A 15,894-nucleotide genomic window follows, 5' to 3' on the forward strand; every position below is an offset into this window, starting at 1 on the left:
TTGGTGTCGGCTTTTGTCTAAGAGATCACATTGCCTTTGGGAGGTGAATTGTTCAATTAATGATTAACATGTTACAGTACAAAGGTATGCGAATGGACGTATTTTTGCCTGCATTTTACAGAACCTTTGTTGACTGTGTGAAGACAGCTCTGCATTTGTTGACATCCCATCGTGGAGACAGTCTGCCCATCTATTTAGCTACTATCCCTTCCTTGCCTCCCGAATCCAGTGGTCTCTTACTCAGAAGAAAATGGGCAAACTTGATGGCAGGAGGATTTTGTTCTCATAAAGTCCCACCAGCAGAGTGATAAAAAGAAGAAATATGCTACAAACAAATAATGAAGGTGGAATGCATTTAGCGGCTCGGGCCGAAGCTGTCCCTCCAAAAGGCTAGTGTGACATTTCAGATTGAGCATTACTGAGGGCTGCGTAAGAAACACACATTTTAATAAGTTTGCAATAAATGTAAGGGGATGCGATGTTGGGTGGTCGGTAAAGGGGTCAAGAAACAACAGACCGCTTATTGGAATGTAATTAGTGTGAATGGAGAAAAGAACAGGTGGTGGTGAACAGAATATTAATTTAAACAGACGTTTGGAAAGATAAAAACGAGCAAAGAGCCAAAGTGAAAGATTGAGAACCAGGTAAATCTGATCAAATATTCAAGCAGAAAATGCAGTGTGTTGAAATAGTTTCAGGAATAGAAGGGGTAAGATGGTTCCCCTAACAAGCCACAGACAATACTGGAGAAACACAGCAGGTCTGGCAGCATCCAAGGAGCAGGAAAATTGACATTTCGGGCAAAAACCCTTCATCAGGAATGAACCCGAGGGGCAGGTGGATAGAGAAAGAGAGTTAATGTTTTGTGTCTAGATTAGAGTAGTGCTGGAAAGCACAGCAGGTCAGGCAGCATCTGAGGAGCAGGAATGTTGACATTTCGGGCAAAAGCCCTTCATCAGGAATGAACCCGAGGTGCAGGAAAACCGATGTTTCGTGCAAAAGCCCTTCCTTCATCAGGAATTAACCTATGACTCTTCAGAACTGCTGGTCATGCAAGATTCACAGTAAGCAGTGTGCACAGTGGTTATAACATTCACACCTGCAGCAATACGGATTACACTTGAAAGCAATGCTTATTAGACTTGGAGAAGATGCTACCAACAGCAAAATTGCTCTCCCTTTGTTCACTATTCTTGTACTGGCCCACTGTGAAGCCTGTACGTAAGCACCTTTACAGAGTTTTTGAGCTCCAATCGATCCCACCCCAAAGGAACAATAAATAGCTCTCCATCTCCTTCCATTCCCCTGAAACAGAACGACAAACTCTAACCCTGTGCCTGAGACAGTGACACCTGGTTCTAATCTCTTCAAGGGAACTGCCTCTGGTGGGGTCTGCGATGAAAATTGTGTTTACTTTTAGTTTGAAGGAACTCAGATTTGAAAGGGATACTCTCCCTTCAGCGAGGTACGGTGCTGGAACATTTTTGGTCCCCCTTATCAAATGAAAAATAACGCTGTCGTTAGAGACAGTCCGGAGAAGGTTGGTCAGGTCGATCCCAGTTATGGTAGGATTGTCATGTGAGTAGAAGTCGAGCAGGTTGGGCATTTACTCAACGGAGTTTAGAAGAATGAAAGGTGACCTTTATTGAAAGAGATAAGATTCTCAGGAGGTTTGACAAGTTAGGTGTGGCAGGTTGTTACCCCCTTGTGGGAGAGTCTGTCACCAAAAATCTCCGGATAACCCTCCAATTAAGAACAGAGATGAGGAGGAATTTCTTCTGTCAGAGGGCAATTACTCTGTAGAATTCTTTACCACCGAAGGGCGTGGAGGCTGGGTCATTAAGAATATTTAAGGCTGAGAAAAACCGTTTTGAACAGGAAGGAAATCAAGGGTTATGGGAAAAAGGCAGGAAGTGGAGTTGAGATCAGCCATGATCTCACTGAATGGCAGAGTAGGGTCAATGGACTGAATGGCTTACTTCAGCTCCTTGTGTCTTACAAACTATCCAAGTCTGAGCAGGACATTTTATTTGAGTCCTGGATATAGAAAGGCCTTAACCCAAAGGCCCCACATTGTAGGCCTGAGTTCAGTGATATTTCACTCGAGCGCAAAGGCTTTATGTGAGTGTGGGCACTTTGTTACCTGGCCACGTTGGGACGTGTAACCTCAAACCGGTGGAATTGGCAGACACTGCTCTCTACGAGCCGCGATCAGTTGTGTAGGTGGTAACTGGCTCGGTCATTGCAAGTGACACATTCACAGATGCAACTCTAACTCTCCGCACTATCTGATTCAATAAAGGGTTAATGTCAACATGCAAATAAGATCGTCTATATGATGTAAGATCACGTGGCAACCACAACTATCGGGAAATGGTTCTATCTAGGAGCTTAGTGCAAAGCCTTGTCCTAGACATATTTGGAAGATTATGCTTAATAAAAGGTAAAGTTTATCTACAGTTAAAAAAATGTGGCACTAGAAAATCAGAGCAGGTCAGGCAGCATCCGAGGAGCAGGAGAGTCAATGATGATGCTGCCTGGCCTGCTAGGCTTTTCCAGTGCCACCCTTTTCAATCTGACTCTCCAGCGTCTGCCGTCCTGACTTTCTCAAAGTTTATCTCGAGCTGGCCTTCCTCCAGTTTGCATCCACCCCAATCCCAGAGATTACCTTCACAGACGGCGATAGCAGAGCCATCCGAGGTTAAGCCATTATCTCGGTGTCATCAAACTGGAGCTTGTTGTAGTACAGGAAAATAGAAGCAGGAGTGAGTGATCTCAGCCACTCTGTCCTGCTCTATCATCCCAATGGAACATGATTCATCCATAATCACACTTTCACCTGGCACACTATCCCTCAAATCTCTGTTAACCAAAAATCTATCATTCTTTTCCAGGACATGTTCAATATCTGAGCATTCAGGACTCTCCAGGGTAAGGAAACTTGGAAGGAAGGAAGATTCTCCTCAAGGGCATTTGAGCTATAGGGAGAGGCTGAACAGGCTGGGGCTGTTTTCCCTGGAGTGTCGGAGGCTGAGGGGTGACCTTGTCGAGGTTTACAAAATTATGAAGGGCATGGATAGGGTAAATAGGCAATCTTTTCCCTGGGGAGTCCAGAACTAGAGGGCATTGGTTTAGGGTGAGAGGGGAAAGTTATAAAAGAGACCTACGGGGCAACATTTTCAGACAGAGGGTGATACATGTATGGAATGAGCTGCCAGAGGGAGTGGTGGAGGCTGGTACAATTAAAGCATTTAAGAGGCATGTGGATGAGTATATGAATAGGAAGGGTTTGGAGGGATATGGGCCGGGTGCTGGCAGGTGGGACTGGATTGGGTTGGGATATCTGGTCGGCATGGATGGGTTGGACTGAAGGGTCAGTTTCCATGCTGTACATCTCTATGACTCTATAACTGCTAGCCTGAGGATTATCATTGGAGACACTGTATTGGGAGTTGGGGACTTCCATCATGGAGGTGGGAACCAGGGATGGAAAGTCTGCAGACGTCACCTTTAACCTCTGTCACAGCTGGAAAGTGGGATTTTCATGTCCTTAATTGAAGGATAGGTCTGGAGTCAGGATCAAAGCAGTAATACGATTGGGTCAAAGCTGAGACACCCAGGTTAAAACATTTGGTTCAGAGACATCAGGGTAGTTCTTCAGAGCTGTATAAAGCCAGGCCGTCACCTTCAACCCCTTAACCTTCCTACTCCATATCAATTAGTTCCCCTTCTCAACCCGAACACACTCCCTATTCCCTAACACGATGCCCCCTCATTTAAAATACAAATGCCCCTGTAAATGCAAAATGAAAGGCTTTGACAGAATGTAACTTTTTCTAGCAGTAAATTTTAAAGGAGACATCATAATCTTTAATCAGCTTTTACACTCTTCCTGCTTCGACGAATCACTCTGAGATTTTGGGAGGAATCGCAAAGCAGCCATCTCACAGAAAATGGTGGGATATTCTGTCATGGCCACTTCCAGAGCGAGGATTCCTGACCTACCTTTCCTTTCCCATTCCACTGCGAAAGGTCAGAAAGCATGCTTTTAAACCCAGCAATCGTTCACTCCCAGCTCCCAAGTCCCCACGCAGCTCCTGCAAAAATCCAGCACTAAAGACTCCTACTTACAGCAAAGGGATACAGTTTCTGATGCTGTTCACCTTCCCTTACGACTGAAACAAAGGTCCCAGCTAATTCCTCAAATAGAGTGTTTAAGTGCCCGGGCTTTTAAGAAAATATGTAATTCCCTACGGGCTGATTACAGATCCCGTGCAAGCATAATAACATTTCATACCTTGTCCCCGAATCATTTTCATACTGTGCATCATGTCATTTGCAGGAAAATTAAAACAATTTTGCTTAGCCTATCCAATGTAGGGTGCAATATGATACTGGCATTAAGTGCTACCTGATGAAGGCAAGGGACGACAGGCTTCCCTGTACTCTCACGGAAACCAATTGACTGCATTTGAGAATTTGTCTTTAAATTTGACCAATCCCTGCGTGACACAGTCCAGAGTCAAAAGAAGACTGCTGTTTCCTTACGGAGACCTTTTAAAACTACACTGACAAGCTGAGGTGTTTGGAAAACAGCCCAGGGCATACATACGAAGACTGGTGATTAAAGAGTTTCTGTGCTGCTTTGTCCAGGTTGAAAGGTCTCTGAAAGGCGCAGCGAATGTGATTTGAAAAGCCCATTGTTTGGAGATGTCCTCGTTGTAATATGCTCCTTCTCGACTCATTCCAGCAAAATACATTAAGAATTTACAATTATGATTTTATCTGGGTTTTGTCCATTTAATTGCTGCCACATTTGGAGCAAAATTGACCAGCAGACGTCCTTTTGACCAAGGGATGAGAACATAATGAACCCAATCTGCTAAAAGGCAGACTTCAGACCGCCTTTAAACAGTGAGAGCAGTCCTCACTGAACAGAGTGAGGACAAGTCAGTGTCCTCATGTCATCAACGTTCACAACTGGGACCCCTTAAGCACTCGTGGAGAGGTATGAACAACATTCCCGTTATTGAGGAGTGTCTCCTCTACAGTCCATTCGAAAGAGCCATCTAATTGCACAAATGCAACAAATGAGGAAGCTATTGCTTGGCTTTGGGGCTTTGCATTATCTAAATGAACTATTCTAGCTATGGACTTGCACCCTAAGATCCCTCTGTATACAAAAGGGGCCTGCCATTTATTGTCTCCTGTTCTTTTGCATTTGACATCCCAAGAGCTTCAACTGCCCTTTCTCCATCCAGTGGATCAAATCTTGCTGCATCCTTTGACATCCTCCCTCACTATCCACAACTCACCAATTTTTGTATAAAACTGAAGATTTATTAATCAGATCATCTACATTTTCATCAAAAGCATTCAAATACATTGCAAACAAGAGAGGTCCCATCCTTGATCCTTACAGAGCATCGCTGGTCACAGATATCCAGAAATAAAAACACCCCCCCACCACAACAACTATCCTTTCTCTTCTATGACCAAGCCAACTTTGTATCCAACTTACCAATACATCGTACCTTAATCCAGCTTACTGTGAGGGACCTTGTCAAATGCTTACTCTCTTGTCATTGCAATTGATCACAGTGAGACATACTGACAAAAGTGGTCATCCACAATGTCAAACTCAACTGTAATAACGTTTCCATAGAATCACTCAATGCCTACAGTCCTTCCCACTGAGTCCATACTGACCCTCTGAAGAGCATCCCACCCAGACCCAACCCCCTACCCTATCCCTGTAACTCTTCATTGCCTATGGTCAATCCCCCTAGCCTGCACATCCCTGGACACTATGGGCTGTTAAGCATGGCCAATCCACCTACTCTTCCTTAAGATTAATGGACAAATATTAAATTATTAAATATTTGTTGATGCATAACCTCCCAGAGACTATTAACCTTCCAGGTCATCTTTCCGCTTTGTTGACTACCTCTTCCTTATGAGGGAGATGAATGAATAATCACACATTGATCACCATGGTACAGTGGAGTACACAGGATGCAAAGCTCCCTTGCCATACACTCCTTGATCAGTTAGCGCCAAGCTCAGGATTGCAGCCAAGCTCTCTCCAATGATTGCCTAAATTTATGTCCCATTATTAATATAATAAATCATCTCAAGGCACTTCACACGGGCATGACAAATAAAATATGAAAATAGCTCATAAAGAGATATTGGGTCAGATGATTATAAACTCGGTCGAAGGAAGGTCATAGTGATTGCCCTGAAGGATGAAAGTGAAGGAGAGAGACGAAGAGGGAGTTCCAAAGCTTGGGGCACAGACGGAAAAGGCTGGAGCTATGTTGTAATCAACCTAGAGTCATAGAATCACACAGTACTGACACAGACCTTTCAGTCCAACTCGTCCATGCCAACCAGAGATCCTAAATTAATCTTGTCCCATTTAACAGCACTTCGCCCAGATCCCTCCAAACCCTTCCTATTCATAACCCAATCAGTTGTCTTTTAAATGTTGTAATTGTACCAGCCTCCATCACTTCCTCTCATTTCATACACGCATCACCCTATGCGCTAAAATGTTGCCCCTTAGGTCCCTTCGAACTTTTCCACCCTCCACTAAACCTATGCCCTCTAGTTCTGGACTCCCCCACCCTGGGGAAAAAGCCTTGCCTATCTATGCCCCTCATGATTTTATAAACCTCTATAAGGTCACCCCTCAGCCTCCAATGCTCCAGGGAAAACAAGCCCCGGCCTATTCAGCCTCTCCTGATAGCTCAAAGCCTCCAATCCTGGCAACATCCTTGTAAATCTTTTCTGAATCCTTTCAAGTTTTACAACATTCTTCCTATAGCAGAATTTAATGTCATATTCTAAAAGTGGCCTCACCAATGTCCAGTACAGCTGCAGCATAACATACCGACTCCTATACTCAATGCACTGACTAATAAAGACAGGTGTACCAAACCCCTTCTTCACTATCCTGTCAACCTGGGACTCCACTTTCAAGGAGCTATGAATCTGCACCCAAAGGTCTCTCTGTTTGGTAACACTCCCCATGACTCGACATTTAAGTGCCTAAGTCCTTCCTTGATTTGCCTTTCCAAAATGCAGTACCTCACATTTATCTAAATTAAACTCTGTCTGCCTATCTGCCTATCTCAAATCTGTCCTGGGCCTACTCGAGGCTGTCCTGCACCCACTTGAGTCTGCACTGGGCTCATTCTCCAATTGTCGCAAAGGGAGGGTAGGAAGGGAGACAACATTCTGACTAACCGTTGTCAGATCACGTGACAGGGGACCAGGACAGCCGGAGTGCTTTTTGAGCAAAGAACAAAAGTTCTGTAGGAGTGGAGTGTCTCGCTGGGGAACATGTTCATAGCTGCGTTTAGATAAACACGTAACGTAAGAGAACCAGTCCGAACCAGTTTGGTGTAGTCAGAGGGATCTCCAACTCTTTTGACTGCAGCCTGCAGAATTAACGAGGTAGAGTTCTTATTCCTTGAAGCCTGAAGCAAGACTACTGAAAAGACACAGATTACATCTCAGCACGTCAGGGGAGAGGAAGCTAAGATGATTTTCATTCAGCTCAGCATAAACCTGGTTGTTTACACCCAGACATTTTGTATTAAGAAGAACATCTCAAAATAGCTATGACTCCCAGAATATGCATCAATCCCTATGTTACAACAGTGACTTTGCTTTAAAATTAAGTCAGGCACGGTGACACAGTGGTTAGCACTGCTACCTCATAGTGCCAGAGACCTGGGTTCAATTCCCACCTCGGGCAACTGTGTGTGTGGAGTTTGCACATTCTCCACAGGTGGTCTGGTTTCCTCCCACAATTCCAAAAATGTGCGGGTTAGGTGAATTGGCCAGGCTGAATTGCCTGTTGTGTTAGGGGTAAATGTAAAATTTAAAATCACAAGCTTTTGGAATTCTGCTCTGTCGTCAGGGGACTTCATAGTTCCACATGCCTGCACTTGGCCCTTACAGCTCCAAACTGTACCTGCATCCACCATTTCATCTGGGACCCATTCCTGTGTAAAGAAAATTGTCCCTCATATCTTTTTTAAATCTTTCTCCTCTCACCATAACAATATTTCCCCTAGTCTTGAAATTCCCCACCCTTGGGAAAAGACCCTTGCTATTCACCTTACCTATGCCCCTCATGATTTTATAAACTTCTATAAGTCATCCCTCAACCTCCTATGCTCCAGCGTAAAATGTCCAAGCCTATCCAGTCTCCCCTTATAATTCATACCCTCCATTCCCAGCAAATTTTTTCTGGACCCTCTCTCGCTTAATAATATCCTTCCTATCACAAGAGCGACCAGAAGTGGACACAGTACTCTAGAAGATGCCTCACCAACGTTCTGTCTCATGAGCAGGAGTGGGACATCTGGCCCTTCGAGACATGGCTGATCTTTTCATGGTCTCAGCTCCCCTTACCCACCCTCTCACCATAACTCTTAATTCCTTCATTGTTCAAAAAAAAAGTCTAGCTTAGCTTTAAAAACATTTACTGAGGAAGCCTCAACTGGATTCATTGGGCAGGGAATTCCACAGATTCACAAGCTTCTGGGTGAAGAAGTTCCTTCTCAATTCAGTCCTAAATCTGCTCCCTCTAATCTTGAGGCCAACAATCCCCTAACAGGAGCAGCACGGTGGCTCAGTGGTTAGCACTGCTGTCTCACAACACCAGGGATACAGGTTCAATTCTAACCTCGGGCAAACGTCTGCGTGGGTTTCCTCCAGGTGCTCTGGTTTCCTCCCACTGTCCAAAGGTGTGCAGGTTAGGAGAATTGGCCAAGCTAAATTGCCCGTAGTGGTCGGGGATGGTCAGGTTAAGTGCATTAGTCAGGGGTAAATATAGGGTAGGGGAATGGGTCCGGCTGGGTTACTGTCCAGAGGGTCGGTGTGGACCTGTTTCCACACTGTAGGGAATCTATGATCTGTACTTAGGTGCAGTCCCTATCAGGCAAATGGAAGATAGAGCAGAAGAAGTGAAGGAAGACCCAGGGAAGAGGAACCTAACAACCCGGCCACAGGGGGCAGCACAGTAGCTCAGTGGTTAACACTTCTACCTGACAGCGCCAGGGACCAGAGTTCGATTCCGCCCTCTGGTAACTGTCTGTGTGGGTTTGCACATTTTCCCCGTGTCTGCATGGGTTTCCTCCCACAATCCAAAGATTACAGAGGAGGAGTTGCTGGATATCTGAAAACACACAAAGGTGGATAAATCCCTGGGAGCTGACTAGGCGTACCCTAGAACTCTGTGGGAACCTAGAGAAGTGATTGCTGGGCCTCTTGCTGAGGTATTATGTATCATCAGGAGAGGTGCCAGAAGACTGGAGGTTGGCTAACATGGTACTATTGTTTCAGAAAGGTGGTAAGGACAAGCCAGGGAATTATAGACCAGTGAGCCTGATGTCAGTGGTGAGCATTTTGTTGGAGGGAATGCTGACGGACAGGATGTACATATATTTGGAAAGGCAAGGACTGATTAGGGATAGTCAACATGACCTTGTGCGTGGGAAATCCTGTCTCACAAACTTGATTGAGGTTTTTTTGAAGTAACAAAGAGAATTGCTAAGGGCAGAATGGTGGACATGACCTATACGGACGTCAGTAAGGCGTTCGACAAGGTTCCCCATGGGAGACTGATTAGCAAGGTTAGATCTCATGGAATACAGGGAGAACTAGCCATTTGGATACAGAACTGGCTCAAAGGTAGAAGACAAAAGGTGGTGGTGGAGGGTTGTTTTTCAGACTGGAGGCCTGTGACCAGGGGAGTGCCACCAGGATCGGTACTGGGTCCGGTATTTTTCGTCATTTATATAAATGATTTGGATGTGAACATAGGAGGTATAGTTAGTAAGTTTGCAAATTTACACCAAAATTGGAGATGTAGTGGACAGCCAAGAAGATTACCTCAGATTACAACAGGATCTTGATCAGATGGGCCAATGGGCTGAGAAGTGGCAGATGGAGTTCAATTTAGACAAATGTGAGGTGCTGCATTTTGGAAAATTAAATCAAAACAGGACTTATACACTTAATGGTAAGGTCCTGGGGAGTGTTGCTGAACAAAGGGAATACTGTGTTAAATTCTGGTCTCCCTGCTATAGGAAAGATGTTGTGATACTTGAAAGGATTCAGAAAAAATTTAAGAGAATGTTGCCAAGGTTGGAGGGTTTGAGCTATAGGGAGAGGCTGAACAGGCTGGGGCTGTTTTCCCTGGAGCGGCGGAGGCTGAGGGATGAACTTACAGAGGTTGATAAAATAATGAGGGGCATGGATAGTGTGAATAGACAGGGTCTTTTCCGCAGGGTGGGGGAGTCTAAAACTATTGGGCATAGGGTTAGGGTGAAAGGGAAAAGGTTTTAAGGGCAACTGTTTCATGCAGAAGGTGGTACGTGTATGGAATGAGCTAGCAGAGGAAGTGATGGAGGCTAGTATAATTAAAGCATTTAAAAGACTTCTGAATGGGTATGTGAATAGGAAGGGTTTAGAGAGATATGGGACAAATGGGACTAGATTAATTTAGGATATCTGGTCGGCATGGATGACGAAAGGATCTGTTTCCATGCTGTACAGCTCAATGACTGTATGTACAGGCTGGATGGACACACCATGCTAAATTGTCCACAGTGTCCAGAGATGTATAGGTTTAGGTGGGATAGCCTTGGGGAATGCAGGATTATAGGGATAGAGTGGGGGCTGGGTCTGGGTGGGATGTTCCTCAAAGGATTAGTACAGACTTGATGGGCCGAATGGGGGCCTCTTTCCACACGGTAGGGACTCTACGATTGATCTGCCTCCACTACATTAATGAGACTGGAACGTTCCACACTGACAGCCTGTTTGTCTTCTGGTATCAGTCACTCATCTCCAGTTGTCACAGTTGTATATCTCATTCATTAATGAATCCCATCTAAGCGACTGCTTCTTAACAAACTCAATAAACGATCTGAAAATTACTTACAAATCATCAACTGCCCCATGTGATCGCAAAGCGCCTGAAGTCAATATTGGCATCAGGAGTGGAATTGCTCCCAGAGTTCGGGGTTTAGGTTTGAAGGGGAGTGGGAGCTGTCATGATTGTAATGCGTTTCCTGATTGGGGCTGGTCCAATCAGGGAGCCCTGGCTGTCAGATAAGACCACAAGTCTCCAGGTAGAGGTGGGCGCCGCAGGGAGTGGAGTGCATTATTTCCCCCTCCAACTCTATTTTGATTTAGTCCCTACCCTCCCCTTCACTGTTTTGATCACACAGCATTGCCCTGTGGTTTGAAGGGCAGTGCTTGTCACTGGCCACTTGGGTGTTTTTCATATCTTCCTGGTGGTGGAAATTGAATAAAGATTCGTACACTTTGTGTCTTTCACTGTGTCTCACACCTGCACACACACACCATGGGTGCTGGGGAAAAAAATAAGCACTACCGCACTTAGGCGGTAGTGTGGGGGTTAATTTAAGAAGAAAAAAGAAAAAAAAAATAAACCAGAGAGTAAAAAAAAATAAAAAAAAAAAAAAGACCACAAGTCTCCAGGTAGAGGTGGGCGCCGCAGGGAGTGGAGTGCATTATTTCCCCCTCCAACTCTATTTTGATTTAGTCCCTACCCTCCCCTTCACTGTTTTGATCACACAGCATTGCCCCTTGATGTGAAGGGCAGTGCTTGTCACTGGCCACTTGGGTGTTTTTCCTATCTTCCTGGTGGTGGAAATCGAATAAAGATTCATGCACCTTGTGTCTCTCATTGTGTCTCACACCTGCACACACACACCATGGGTGCTGGGGAAATTATAAGCACTACCGCAGTTAGGTGGTAGTGTGGGGGTTAATTTAAAAGAAAAAGAAATTATTTCTTCCTGGTGGTGGAATATAAATAAAGGTTTACACGCTTCTTCACTGTGCCTGACACCTGTACACACGACATAGAAAAATAAGCACTGCCCCAGTTAGGTGGTAGTGTGGGGGAAAATTTAACAAAAATGAACAGGAGGGTCAAACGTCCTGTTCACTCTGAGAGCTGCCTCTGAGGGAGCTGGATCAGCGTGTGAAAGACTCTCCATAAAAGAACAAACAAAAATAAAAACAGGAGGGTCAGGGGTTCTGTTCACACTGAGAGCTGGCTCTGCGAAACAAAGATCACGAGTCTCAGAGGTCCAGTTCACTCTGAGAGCTTGCTCTGAGGGAGCAGCATTAGTGTCAAGAACTCTGCAGATGTAAATAAAGGGTGACTTGGTGACAGGATACCAGAGTTACTTCAGTAGCTGTCTTTGATTGAAGTTCCCACGTCACTGGGATATTCGAAAATATGACTAATAGATCGTTTAGTGGGAAAGTTAGGATCATCAGCAAGGAGGGATGTACTGGAAATATAGAAATTGTGACTGTAACTATGAGCATGCGTCTCATAGGTGAGCAGCTTGGAAGGCAACTTAAGGTAGTGTGGTCCCATCGTTGAGAATCTGTGAAATTCTCTACCCCAGACAGACTTGGAGACTTCATCATTGACTATACTTCAAGTAGAAATTGACAGATTTCTAAATACTAAGGGAACAAGGGGCTAACATGGGAAATAGGGATTACGGTGAATAATTAGCCATGGCATATTCAATGGAAATGACAGTTTTAACAGGTTGAGTGACCTGATGAAGGAGCAGCTGGCTGAAAGCTAGTGTTTCCAAATAAACCTGTCGGACTATAAGCTGGAGTTGTGTGATTTTTAACTGTATTTTTAACCCCAGTCCGACACCGGCATCTCCAAGTCGTGATTGACCTAGTTCCTATGTTCCTTATCATAGAACACCACAAATACAGACGAGGTCCTTCAGTCCATCAAGTCTACACCAGCAAAATGAAAACAATTCTAAATCTACACTGGTCCCACCTTTCAGCACGTAGCCTTGAACATTATGATATTTCGAGTGCCCATCCAAGTTCTTTTTTAAAGGTGCTGCGGTTTCCTGCTTCAACTACTCTCCCAGGCAGTTTGTTCCAAACTCCCATCACCCTCTGGGTGACAACCGTTATCTCCAAATCCATGCTAAATCTCCTGTCTTGCTCTTTAAAATCACGTATCCTTGTTATTGATCCTTCAATTGAAGTTGGAGAAACTGAGGACTGCAGATGCTGGAGATCAGAGTCGGAGAGTGTGGCGCTGGGAAAGCACAGCAGGTCAGGCAGCACCCGAGGAGCAGGAGAGTCAACATTTCAGGCATAAGCCATTCATCAGGAATGGGGTGGCCCAAAGGGGCTGGCCAAAATGGGAGCGGGGTGGGGCCAGGTAGCTGGGAATGCGATAGGTGGATGAAGATGGGAATGAAGGTAATAGTTGAGAGAGGAGGGTGGAGCAGATAGCTGGGAAGGAAGGTGGACAGGTAGGAGAGTTCAAGAGGGCGGTGCCGAGGTGGTAGGTTGGATCTGGGATAAGCTGGGGAAGGGGAAATGGGGAAAGTGGTGAAATCCACATTGGGATCTACTGCCTTGGGACCATCTTCCATCCCACTTACCCACTCCACCCTCTCCTCCGACCTCTTCACCCCCACCTTCATCGCATTTCCGGCTACCTTCCTCCCACCACCACCCCCTGACCAACCCCATTTATCTCTCAGCCCCCTTGGGCCACCCCCTCATTCCTGATGAAGAACTTATGCTCGAAACGTTGACCCTGCTGCTCCTTGGATGCTGCTCCTTGGCTGTGCTCTTCCAGCACCATACCCGTCAACTGAAGTACCCAATTGGCACCTTACCAATGTCCTCAGCCTCTCAGCACAGAATCGCCCCCTTGGTCCCTAAAGAGGCCCTACTCTTTCTCTGATTATCCTCTACCCTTGATATATTTATATCTTGGGAACCTCCCAAATCTTGTCCGCCAGTGTTTTTTCATGTTACCTCTGTCTCCTTATTGCTTTGTGAAGTTCCCACCTGCATGTCTATACCACACGACAGCCTCCATTGATTTGCTCCTTTGGTGCCTATTGAAAGTTTCCCTTTTCCTTTTTATCCAGTCCTGAATACTCCTCCCTATCCAGGGTTCTCAGGGCTTGTTACTATTATATTTCATCCTCATGGGAAGATGTTGGGCCTGGACTCTTGCCCATCCCATTTTGAACAGCCCCTCCTTGCCCTTCTCCCAGCAGTTTTCCTTTTCCGTATCAAACTTAAAATTTACAGTGTTGCGACCGCTATCACTAAAATGCTCTTCCACCACCACCTCACGCACCCGTCGGCCTTCGGCCCCAGAATTCAGTCCAGCACTGCACCATTCCTCGTTGACCATTTACATGTCGACATAAAAAGGCAAGGAAATGGCACAAAGTGGTTGAAAGAGCAGTGAAGATACAGAAATATAGAAGAGTAGGCTATTCGGCCCTACGAGCCTGCACCACCATTCAGTATGATCATGCCTGATCATGCAATCTCAGTGTCCTACTCTAGCTTTCACTGCACTTCCCTTCATTCCCTTAGCCACAAGGGCCATGCCCCCTTCAATGTATCGAATGAATTGGTCCCAATAGCTTTCTGTGGGAGACAAAATATGATGAGCTGAATTGCTGAAATAATTCTGCGATCCTCAAATTACACTTGCCTGATCGCACCTCCCCCTCTCAGTATCCAACTGGGCTCCAAACAGAGGAGAAAAGAGGATAATAACATCGAGTGCCAGAGTGGTCAACAATCACCATGGTAACCAACAGCACATGTCGTGGGTTAAGTCTTCTTTCATTTAAGGAGAACTTTCCCATACATGCACTAAAGCTGTACACAATGCATCTTGGCAGAAGAGCACTTAGTTGCTGAGAGTGTCTGAAACGATAATAACACCCTTTGAGGCACCATGTAGCTGCTCACTGCAAATGAGGATGCATTGGCTCACGAGGACTAGAATTCAATACACAGCACACAGCAAGAAACAGGCCATCTTTCATTTTTAGCAAAATCTCCACTCTAAATCCAACACTCACGTTTGTTTAGATAGATCTCTCCTCCCTGAATCCTCCAACATGTCACAAATCAAACAGCAAATCCAGTCTTCTTGATGTATTTGTCTTTGCAGTTTCACTTCTCCAGACTTGTTCTCTTCCTGCTCATCAATACCATTTTGCCCGTCCTCCCATCCCACATACTCCTGCCCAATCACTTCTGTGTGGCAGAGGAGGAGTACTCCAGCCCTCTTGCAAACACGTGTGATGATGCTGTCACTTTAAAAAGGTTATTTTGCCCTTGGTCTTTCTTCTGAAGAGAGGTTGTAAAGGCAGAGGTGCCGCAAAGTTTAGGAGGTTTAACAGTTTAAAAATGGAAGGGGAATGGCCAGTTCTCCCAGTTCAGGCTTTTTCTCTACATTTTCTTTTGCGCTGTAGCAGTCGCGAGATGTTGGGCGTCCAGAAAAGTTGCAAGCTTTAGGAAAGGATTCCTCTGACTTTCTCCGAAATCTATCAGGATGTTGTTCTCCCTTGCCTAGAAGAATGTGCGTTTCGATTTATATTTCTGCCAAGGGTTATGGTTGTATTGGAACAGTTAATCAGTAATCGTTACTGAATTCAGTTCAGGTTTCCAGAAATTATTCTAAATTCCACTTTCCTTTGTTCATGTTGCAACTGCGGTGTTTAAATAAATTCTTGTTTCGCTTCAAGCCGAGTGGTTTGAACAGCTGCATCGCATCTGGAATATCCACTTCACATCTACCTTTGATGTAGAGATGATGATGTTGGACTGGGGGTGACAAACTCAGCAGTCACACAACATCAGGTTATAGACAATCAGGATTATTTGAAATCACAAGCTTTCAGAGCACAGCTCCCTCCCTCACCACCTGACAAAGGATCTGTGCTCCGAAAGCTGGTGACTTCAAATAATCCTGATGGACTATAACCTGATACTGTGCAATTGCTGACATCCATCTTCAAAAAA

At 45.2% G+C, this 15,894-nt stretch overlaps 1 protein-coding gene and 1 long non-coding RNA gene across 12 annotated transcripts in view; both read right to left on the minus strand.

Annotated features, from left to right (window-relative positions):
* The window catches only part of LOC140484578 (uncharacterized), a 191,103-nt gene that overhangs the window by 19,353 nt on the left and 155,856 nt on the right, over positions 1 to 15,894 (minus strand). The gene's annotated exons all lie outside the window — the stretch shown is intronic.
* LOC140484575 (carbohydrate sulfotransferase 3-like) overlaps positions 1 to 15,894 on the minus strand; it is a 113,969-nt gene that overhangs the window by 19,353 nt on the left and 78,722 nt on the right. Inside the window, exon 1 of one of the 11 annotated variants that reach the window (XM_072583031.1) lies at positions 4,006 to 4,090. The exons of the other annotated variants lie outside the window; for them this stretch is intronic. The gene's annotated coding sequence lies outside the window, so the exon portion shown is untranslated. Of the gene's footprint in view, positions 1 to 4,005; positions 4,091 to 15,894 lie in introns of those variants that run through there. 11 annotated transcript variants of the gene reach the window in all.

Source organism: Chiloscyllium punctatum, chromosome 13 (genome assembly GCF_047496795.1).
Source record: "Chiloscyllium punctatum isolate Juve2018m chromosome 13, sChiPun1.3, whole genome shotgun sequence".
Classification (NCBI taxonomy): Eukaryota; Metazoa; Chordata; class Chondrichthyes; order Orectolobiformes; family Hemiscylliidae; genus Chiloscyllium; species Chiloscyllium punctatum.